General features: G+C 35.7%; 1 non-coding gene across 1 annotated transcript; it reads right to left on the bottom strand.

Annotated features, from left to right (window-relative positions):
- Positions 1-2821: 2821 nt before the first annotated feature.
- On the bottom strand, positions 2822-2902 carry TRNAL-CAA (transfer RNA leucine (anticodon CAA)). The gene has a single exon. It is a non-coding gene; the product is annotated as a tRNA-Leu (tRNA).
- Positions 2903-10980: the final 8078 nt, after the last annotated feature.

The raw sequence follows: 10980 nt of genomic DNA on the forward strand, positions 1-10980 counted from the left end.
GTTGTTATAAACTAAGAGTTCATTTCCCAATCAATTACGAATTGCTATAGTTCTTCTCTATTCCCCATTCGGAAGTAATTCGTTGAGATTATGCACTTTTCTATCTCCAAAGTGCAGTTGGTTGGGCCAAAGTGTGTGCGAGTTGTATGAATATACAACTCGCACACACTCCCTTTCCAAAATAGATCAGTACACTAAGCACCACACTTGAATTTATTATATTTGTTTCTAAAATATTGGTATTTGATCCGAAACCCCCAGCGGAAGGCCAATAACTCAAGGAAATGAAAGGATCAATTACATTTTTCATACGCTCTCCCCTCATAGATAAGGATATGTTCTACAGAATTTTGTTATTTTCTTATTTGATCCTATCTAGTTCTGGATAATAATATTTGGGATACTTAACTTAATCCCATGTCTTTTATAAGGATAAAAAGAATTTGCTTGCCCTATCCACTCCCTTCCCTGCCACACGCGTCATGAATCTTTCCGACTGAAGTATAGTTATAGGAAGAATAATTCATTTGCTAATTATTCAGATCATCCTCTCCTACAGTTTAACAAGTAAATTATTGGAGAAATACTAATGTAATGACGAGGTGTAGGGATATTTTTTTTTTTAGGATTAAACAAAGGGATTCACAAATAGAAGCGCTAGGGCCACAACTAGTCCATAAATAGTTAAAGCTTCCATAAAAGCTAAACTTAGCAGTAAGGTACCTCGTATTTTACCTTCTTCTTCTGGTTGTCTCGCAATACCTTCTACAGCTTGGCCCGCAGTAGTGCCCTGGCCAACGCCAGGTCCAATGGAAGCAAATACAATTCAATCCACTATTTATAGGCAAATTTTTCATTTACAATCTATGGATAATCAGGTTGGATCCAGTCAAAATGACGAAAGAATTATCTACAAAGTAGGAAAGGCTTTTATACAAAATATGCTTAGAAGAAATTCTCCCATGAATCCTCTATCTACCAAAAAGGAATTATTGAAGAAAAGGTTTTGTTGTTTGTCCGAATGGTATTTAGAACCTTCGATTGTCGAAACAACTATGAAGGAATTGACCATACTTCCCCATATTTTGGGTTGCTTGGCCGGATCAACGGCTCGAGATTCTTGGTCTATATCAGAACGAAATAGAGAGAATTGGATTCCTTTCGATAAATTAGCTGAGCATGATCTTGATATAGCTTCTAGTCTTTTAGAAAGTATTCTGGTGGAGTTTCCATTTTCTAGGTTAGGAATATGTCGGGGTAAGTCCGATAAGGATCAGATCACATTTTCTCCTCAACTCAAAATGAGAGATAATCTAGATCTGATACGATTTATGAAAGAATATGAATTGAAGTTTACTCCCGGCGCAAAACAAAGGGATATGGATGAAGAATTAATAAAGAATGTAGTTTGGACTCCTAGGATTTGGCGTCTTAGTTTTCTTCGCAGTAATAGATTCGACCATATAAAAACACCCAATTCATTGGGATCTTCGTATCAGTTCGGATCGTTAAGAAAACAGCAGATGGACAAATCTCTATTTCCTATACAATATCTGAAGCAATATAAATACTCTAAGAAACCATTGTTCTTTATAGGAAGACGATTTCTTTGGGATTCCTTCCTATTTCAAGAGCAGCGCCCTGTGTTTTCACGCCGAGAATTTTTCGCAAATGAAGAACTGCTGAAAAGGCTTTATATTACTTATGGTGCAAGAAGATTAATAGCACAACCTAATTTTTTCCCTAAAAAAAGTATCCAAAGTTTTTTTCATAGATATGATTCAAAATCCACGATCAATTCGGTTTTGGTCATGAATTGGTGGAAACCATTGTCCCTTAGACATAGACATATCGAGCATTTCAAACGCATTCAAGCGATTGGTATCCAATTGGAACGTATGCAGCCATATTTTCCTATATATTCATATAACCGTTGGTTGACCGAAAATTCGAGAGAAAGGGTTGACCACTTCCAATCGTTAATTCATCGCCAAAGATGGCTCGGAACCAATAGGTTATTATTTAATGAATCTATTCTTTATAATACTCTATTCAAGAGTTACCAATATTTATCAAATCTGTTCCTATCTAACAGAATGTTATTGGATCAAATTACAAAGACATTGTTGGAGAATAAATGGATTTTTCCCAATGAAATTGAACACTCAATTCATACAACAGGATTAAGATTTGATATCAGCTGGGAGAATATGGAATGAAGTAAAAGAAAATTGACCAGGTAGTAGGGTCGTGGGAATCAATGAGAGGTTCTACATATGCTCCAATTTAAGATCCTATAAAGACTTGATAGATCTTTAATTTGAGGTTCCTCACTCCGAGATCTCGACCATGTAAGAGTAAGCATAGTCTAATAATATCTCATTAAGTTAACTAGACTATGCTTACTCCTTATTTCCTCGATTTCGGTTCTAGCATTATTCTTTTCCACACTATTTGAAGAGAGGAAAGGATAGAGTCACAGGATCCAACATGGATATAGTTGGTGAGGTTCGGTTGTAACTCCCGTATATTGCAAGATCTTGATAGAGGTGGTATCTGGTCAATCTATGTATCGATCTTCTCAATCTGTGTCCTTACTGAAATATACCTCATAATACGAGGGTGTATTCGGAATGGACTCCTCATTAGGTAGAGAAGATCTGATCCTACCTGTGATCCACTGTCCTATTCCAACAACGTTAACTTGTAGGTAATCGATCATCGGAATACCTTGTATCAACAGAGTATCTATCTCAATCTATTGAGATACTCTACGAGATTTACCATAATATTGCTCATTCAATAAGCATGAGCAATATTATGCCTTGAAGAGGACTCGAACCTCCACGCTCTTAAGCACGAGATTTTGAGTCTCGCGTGTCTACCATTTCACCATCAAGGCATCCCAAAAGGAAATTCTATTCCATTCATATATATATATGAAAAATATCCTGATCTATGAATGAACATATGTTAGAGATAGCGTATTCGAGTATTGATATACGATTGGTCATATAGGTTCATCATAAAAAAATTTTTATCTGGAGGAGATTTCCTATAAAACAAGACGACTGAATGAACATCCTTTCTTTTTCAATTCAATAGAAACCTAAAGAATTGAATATGGTACAAAATAAAAAATATTTTCAAAAACTTTAACTTTTTTCGGTAAAAGTGATGTCTTGGTCCGAGTGGAGGTAGGGGTAACAGTCCTTTTCTTTCTCTTTTCCACATGTCCATACAAACATTTATAAAAAAGAAAGATAGATATCTATTCAATCTATTTTATTAGAGAGGTAATAATTTGTAAAATTAATCGCACTTCTTCCCTTCATAAGGGGTCCATTGATGAAAAGAGACTGGAAAAAGTAAAGTTCGGACCCAATTCCTACAGTTATGGATATAAGCACAATCCAAATTCCTGGAGAGTTATACATTTGTGTATCTATGAGATCATTTACTATTTCTTGAAGCTAAATCTTTCCCCTGGATAGACCATATAGCCAGAAAGACCATAAACAAGAATGGAAGAAAAGCAAATGAAACTCTTTCAAACGATCTCAGGGTATAATTGAAAATGAAGTTTTCACTTTGTACATCTCAGATCATGAATTAGTAATTTATTTCAATCTCCGAAAGAGTAGAAAAAGTTTCTAACTTCCAAGTTTAGGAGATTTACATAATCTCATGAATAGGATCGAATATTCCTCCATAATCTATCTCCTTTTTCCTTAAGGAAGGCTTCCCAAGAGGACTTAGATCTATCTATGATTTATGCTTTTTTCTTTTTATTTTTTCTCTTTTGTTCCGATAAACATATTGTCCGATTTGAACGGGAATCAATTTCTATTTTATAAGAATATATAAATCCACTATATAGATAGGTAGATCTCGATCCTGTTTATGAGTTAACGAAAATGTGCAAAAGCTCTATTGGCTTCTGTCATTCTATGAGTCTCTTCCTTTTTGCGTATAGCATTGCCATTCCCTCTAGCAGCATCCATTAATTCGTGACTCAATTTGAAATTCATATTTCGACCCGGACGTTTTCGAGATGCCCTAATAACCAACGAATGGCAAGTACTTTTCCTTGGGTTGATCTTATCTCAGTGGGGACTTGATAAGTTGATCCACCCACACGTCTTGCTTTTACTGTTACACTGGGAGTTACTCTACATATTGCTTGGCGTAGAACAGATAGTGGACTTTTATCCGTCTTTTGTTGAATCTTTTTGATGGCTCGATAAAGAATTCGATAAGCCAATGATTTTTTTCCATTTTTAAGAATACGGTTAACCACCATGTTAACTAATCGATTATGATAAATAGGATCGGATTTTGCAGTTTTTTTTTCTTTTTTTTTCTGCAGTACTTTGCCGTGACATGAGTGTGAAAAAGGTTTAAGAATCTATTTCATAAAGGCTGAAAATCATTTATTTTTGCTTTTTTACTCCATATTGTAGGGTGGATCTCTAAAGGTATGAAAGATATCCCTCCAAACCGTACATACAACTTTCGTCGAATACGGCTTTCCACATTATTATATCTGCATAGATGAGATATATTCTTTATGCATATAATTCTGTTTACTCACTCTCAATTGAGTATCCGTTCCCTTTCTTTCTTTTGCTATGATTGGAAATCCTGTATTTTACATATCTATACGATCAAGTCCTTAGGTTTACAAAATAGTGTATAAAAAAGTGTTTCAAATCATTGCTATTTGACTTGAACCCGTTCTAATAAGGTCAAGGTATTTTTGAATTTTCTGTTGAAACAATCAGGGAAAACTTCGAAAATGATTTCGATATTGAACCTTGGACATATAATAGTTCCAATGAAAAATAAGATCGTGTTTTTTTTTTTCACGGTAGCCTGCTCTAGTCCCCTTACAAAACGTTCGTTATTAGGTTAGCTATATACTTAACATGTTCCTAGCAATTCACATGGCATCATCATGAAATGATACAAGTATTAGATAAGTAAGAATATACAACGCACTAGAACGCCCTTGTTGACGATCTTTTACTTCGGTAGCATCTAGGGTTCCTCGAACAATGTGATATCTCACACCGGGTAAATCTTTAACCCTTCCTCCTCTTACTAATACTACAGAATGTTCTTGTAAATTATGGTCAATACCAGGTATATAAGCAGTGATTTCAAATCCAGAGGTTAATCGTACTCTGGCAACTTTACGTAAGGCAGAGTTTGGTTTTTTGGGGGTGATAGTGGAAAAGTTGGCAAATAAGTTTTCTTCACTGTCACTCTACAAAACCGTACATGAGATTTGCACCTCATACGGCTTCTCGTTCAATTTTTTTTTTGTTTCGAACTAAGATAAATTGGATTATTCTTGTTGTTTGAGAATATTAATATTCCCTTCCTTTATACATTATGTCTCAAAGAGTAACTGGAACCAATTAAGTCAAACACATTTTCGTATTCTAACCAAACACTAATGAATCCTATTTGTCCTTTTCGGTCAAAAAGATTATGCAAAATCTTCAGGATTCCCTCTTCCTTCTCTATTCCCATCCTATAAGTACATTGCCTGAAGAAATACTCTTTTTGTATGAATCGACATTATTACATGCTAATTCCTTCTTGATATCTTGATATATCATTCCTCCAAATCACAAATTGGATTCGAAATTGACGGGTTAATGTGAGATTATCCATGTGGTTATACACTGTTTGAATTTGAACAAGAATCAATTTAATGAAAGATCCTGGCTTTCGTGCTTTTGTTGGGGTTGTCCAAGATCATTTCGATGACCTATGTTGAGGGAGATATATATCCATATCTATCTGAGATATGATCTGATCGACTGCGTAAGTCCACATGAATAGCAACCGATGCCAGGGAGAGTATACATAAAAGAAAGTTATTTTTGATCTTATATGATGAACTGATGAATGGCATTAGTCCTATATCTTGTTTCTGTGGACCGGTGGAAAAGTGAGGGCTCAGCAGGAAGAGGATTGTACCATGAGAGAGCGAAGGGGTCAACCTGTTCCGAATAGACAACATGGATTTTGGAAATGTAGTTTTACTCTTACATCGATCCAGATCAAGAAGTATTTCCATCCACGGGGGTAAATATTTGCTCGCTAGACGAGAGGATAGCAGTGCTAGTTACAAATTCTGTTCCGGTAGGATTTCACTTTATTTCTATAAAGTAGTTAACGGTTGCATAGGGTCTTCTCCTTGGTGCAAGAAGAACAATTTGATCCGTATCATCTCTGTATAATCTTGAATCGATCTTGTTCTCCTTGTTCTTCCAAACAATATTGAGTTCTTTCCATACACACTAGTGCTAGATCGGATCAAACATGCTGATTCAAGTTCATGTAAAACTTGCTTGATCAAGATAGGTAAAATATTACTGATTTTACGGGACCATATGTTATGATTCGAATCAGTAGGAAATACTACTTTTGACAGGATTCACTCAGAATAGGCTCCAATTTTTTTTCGTAGTAGTGTGAAAAGAAGCAAGGTCTGGCTTCAAGTTGTTAGAGATAAAATAGTGGGATAGTTGTGTTGAGTCTCTCGACCCTTTGGTAAGTTATTATTCATAAGTCAGTTCTCCTTTCAGATGAGAGTAGGGAAGGGATATAACTCAGTGGTAGAGTGTCACCTTGACATGGTGGAAGTCATCAGTTCGAGCGTGATTATCCCTAAAACTAATGTAAGCCCTTCCATATTTTTTGGTCAAAGGTATAGTAGTACATACATTATCGATCCTCATATATCGCTTCAATCATCAAAGTAGTATGACTGATAGAAAAAATTTCTATTCGATTAAACTCTTTCCTATCCATAACTTTATGGAACTTGGAAATGAAACACCGGAAGAATATTTAAAGCTTTTCACTCAAAATTGGTTGAGATTTCCACATCTTTTACTATCTTTCCAATTGAAAAGATATTACAATAAGGATTTTGATCCCATTAGTTTAAATTCAGGATATGGCAAGAACACGAACAAGAAGGATGAGATTATCTCGAAGAATCAAGGACCGAGCGAAACTCATTCGTAAAATGATGAGAAAGATATCAATTTGAAGGTCGATCGTTATATGAATATATCATATAAAATATATGAAAGCTCCTTTTACTAAGAAATCTGATTTGCTTCTACCATACATATCAAGTCATGCGTTGGTACGATACTTAGAAAATATTCTGTCTGATTGGACAGTGATTTAATGATGACCCTCCATGGATTCACCTATATAAGCTGCAGCTAGAGTTGCAAAGATCAGAGCTTGAATACCGCTCATAAATAATCCTAGGAAAATTACAGGTATAGGAACTATTAAAGGTACCGGAGAAACAAGAACAACAAATACCAATTCGTCAGCTAATATATTTCCAAAAAGTCAAAAACTAAGTGATAAAGGTTTTGTAAAATCTTATAAGATGTTAATTGGTAAAAGTATTGGGGTTGGTTGAATATATTTACCAAAATAACCTAACCCCTTCTTTGTATCACCTGCATAGAAATATGCTACTGACGTAAGTAAAGCTAGAGCAACCGTAGTATTAATATCATTTGTAGGTGCGGCTAACTCCCCCTGAGGTAATTTTAGAATTCCCCAAGGAAGAAGAGCACCTGACCAGTTAGAAACAAAGATAAATAGAAACATAGTTCCAATAAAGGGAACCCAGGGACCATATTCTTCCTCCCCAATCTGAGTTCTGGTCAAGTCCCGAAAAAATTCGAGAATATATTCAACAAAATTTTGACCACCGGTAGGAATGGTTTGTGGATCTCGAACAGCTATGGTAGCTGAACCTAATAAGACAGCAATTACAACCCAAGAAGTTATAAGTACCTGTCCATGAACTTGAAACCCCCCTATTTGCCAATAAAAATGTTGACCCACCTCCACACCAGATATCTCATAGATATGATTCAGTGTGCTAATAGGAGATCGTACGATATCCATATCCATATTACCCCCTTGTAAAGATGAACTTAAAGAAGAAAATAAATTATTTTTGTCAAATGAGAGATTCCTCAATTATTTCACTCTCATCAGAATTTTTGATGTCACGAGATAATAAAAAGGGTATTCCATTAAGAATATTTTTCAATTTGGAGCAGCCAACCAAATCAATAAATGAAATTCCCTCTTACGAGATCTTGGATGGAATAGCAGCCAACTCAGTAAATCCTCAGGTCCTCCCCCCCCTTTTTTTTATTTTTTTTTATTACTTTCTATTAGCCCTTCATATAGCTATAATGACCTTAATGCCCTTCCTTCGCAAATTGCTGACGTTAATCTGTTCAGGATCAATTGGATTGAAGCTATACCATCATCATTGGCTGGAATTGGGATATCCACGAGATCTGGATCACATTCTGTATCAACCAAGCAAATTGTCGGAATACCCAAAGTTCTACATTCCCCAAGAGTAATGGATTCTTCTCATTGATTGGTAATTATAGCAATATCGGGTAAGCTTGTCATATATCTAATCCCACCTAGATATTTCTGCAATTGGTATAATTGTCTCTTGAGCATAGCTGCTTCTTTTTTTTGAAGTTGATTGAATCATCCCGTATCTTGTTCTTTTTTTAAATCCTTGAACTTCTGAAGTCTTGTCTCTGTAGTAGACTAATTAGTTAACATACCACCAAGCCATTTTCTATTTAAATAATGACATCGAGCTTCTGTAGCAGCTGATGCTACTAAATCAGTTGCTTGATATTTCGTACTGACTATCAGGAATTGTTTTCCTCTACCTGCTATATCAAACAACAAATCACAAGCTTCTGATAAAGAATGAGCAGTTTTAGCCAGATTTATAATATGAGTATCTTTACGCTCTGTAAAAATGTAAGGTGCCATCTTAGGTTTCCATTTCCTAGTTTTATGCCCTAAATAAACTCTTGCTTCCATCATCTCTTCCAAATCAATGTTCCAATATCTTTTGCTCATTCTCGTTCGCTTTCCTCCCCAAAATAGCGAAATAAAATGTATCGTAATATCTAATTATTCCAACGGAATCAATTACATCTCAAAGATTGCTTGTCTGTCTAGTACGTGATAGAAACATTCTCACTCATAGAATATTTGATATTATTCCTATTATAGAAGAGATATTCATGAACATAACAAGAAATCTATTTCTCAAGACTATTTCTCAAGACTATTCTAATTGCTGTTTTAATATATTGTGATATTTGTGAGAATTGTCTTGAAAGGAAAAAAAATCTACTTTGTCATGATGAAATAAAATGTCCTTCACTTTGTTGCTAAATAGATTCCTATTCCCTATTCTTGGATCTATTCCGTTTCGTTTCCCTGAACGGTGAATATGTTGCCCAGTACCGGCATGTATCATCCCCCCGAGAATAACATTTTCCTTCAAGCCTTTCAACCAATCGATGCGACCTTGTAGAGCAACTTTAGCTAAGACTCGAGCAGTTTCTTGGAAACTCGCTTCGGATATAAAACTTTGAGTATTCAGAGATGCCCTTGTTATTCCTAATAACATGGTTTGATAGTAGATTTCCTCTTCCAGAGCACGATCCATTCTCTGTGCTCGTGATAATACAATGAGTTCCCCCGATGAAAAAACATTAGTCGTTCCATCTTCTGAAATTAAGACTTTCTATGTCATTTGGCTATATACTCCTACTCGTTAATACAAGGTACTATATAATAAGTCTCTGGCATAACTCCATCTGTGTCGGATACTATTGGAAAATCAACATACATCTGCGTAGCACCAATGATCCCCGTGCAATTTGAATTACTGGGTTCATCTACACGGGCATAATGTCATGTCAGAATGAAAAAGGAAGAATATAAAAGAATAATATTCTGGATGAGTTTTATTGATAGTGATTGATATCCTTTGCAAGCGGCACTCATCCTCTTTTTCAGTTCTAAAGCCACCCGTATGCAGAAGCTAATTCCAATCGAAAATTTCCACTATGCTATTGTTACAACATTGATTGAGGGAGTTGGGGTTCCTTATGCCTAGACGGACCTCGGAACATGCAATATTCTCTTCCTTCTGTTGGGATATAGTCGACCAAACAGAGATAGAATAACTGCTGGCAGGAACAGAACCATTCTATCCCATTCCTTCTCGATACTCAACAAAATTGTATTGTTGTGTCAGAAGAAAGCTGGCTATACTGTTCCAGTAGACTTTAAAGATACCCTTGGTATAACATTGACAATCGAACAAGGATTGGAGAAGATATCAGTAGTTTTCCATTTCTTGATCTCTTTCTTTCATGGGATCAATTCCCCCTTGACTGACTTTACAATAATATATGGAGCTGAGCATGTCTGGGAATACGGGAGAACGCTCCTTTGCTGACATTATTACTAGTATTAGATACTGGGTTATCCATAGCATTACCATACCTTCTCTATTCATTTCAGGTTGGTTATTTGTAAGCACGGGTTTGGCTTATGATGTGTTCAGGAGCCCCCGGCCAAATGAGTATTTCACAGAAAGTCGACAAGAGGTTCCATTAGTAACTGGCCGTTTCAATCCGTTAGAGCAATTCGATGAATTTACTAGATCTTTTTAGGAGGCACTAATGACTATAGATAGAACTTATCCAATTTTTACAGTTAGATGGTTGGCCATTCACGGGCTAGCTATCCCTATAGTTTTTTTTCTTGGGATCAATATCGGCAATGTAGTTCATCCAACGATAAACTCTATACTAAAGGAAGAGGAAGTATGTAGATATGACACGACCGAACCCGAACGACCAAAATGTTGAATTGAATCGTACCAGTCTCTACTGGGGGTTGCTACTAATTTTTTTACTTGTTGTTCCATTCTCCAATTATTTTTTCAGTTAGTAACAATGATAATATTCTCACTCCATTCAAAGAGATCCAATACACATAATTATCTATGCTATGAATCTTTATGTCTCGAGTATGACCACTTAAGAAAATGTGAAAGGGAGTAAGAGAAATGGCCGATACCAC

This window comes from Pinus tabuliformis, chromosome 8 (assembly GCF_031772625.1).
Source record: "Pinus tabuliformis cultivar Carrire ecotype Pingquan chromosome 8, CPIR1, whole genome shotgun sequence".
Taxonomy (NCBI): domain Eukaryota; kingdom Viridiplantae; phylum Streptophyta; class Pinopsida; order Pinales; family Pinaceae; genus Pinus; species Pinus tabuliformis.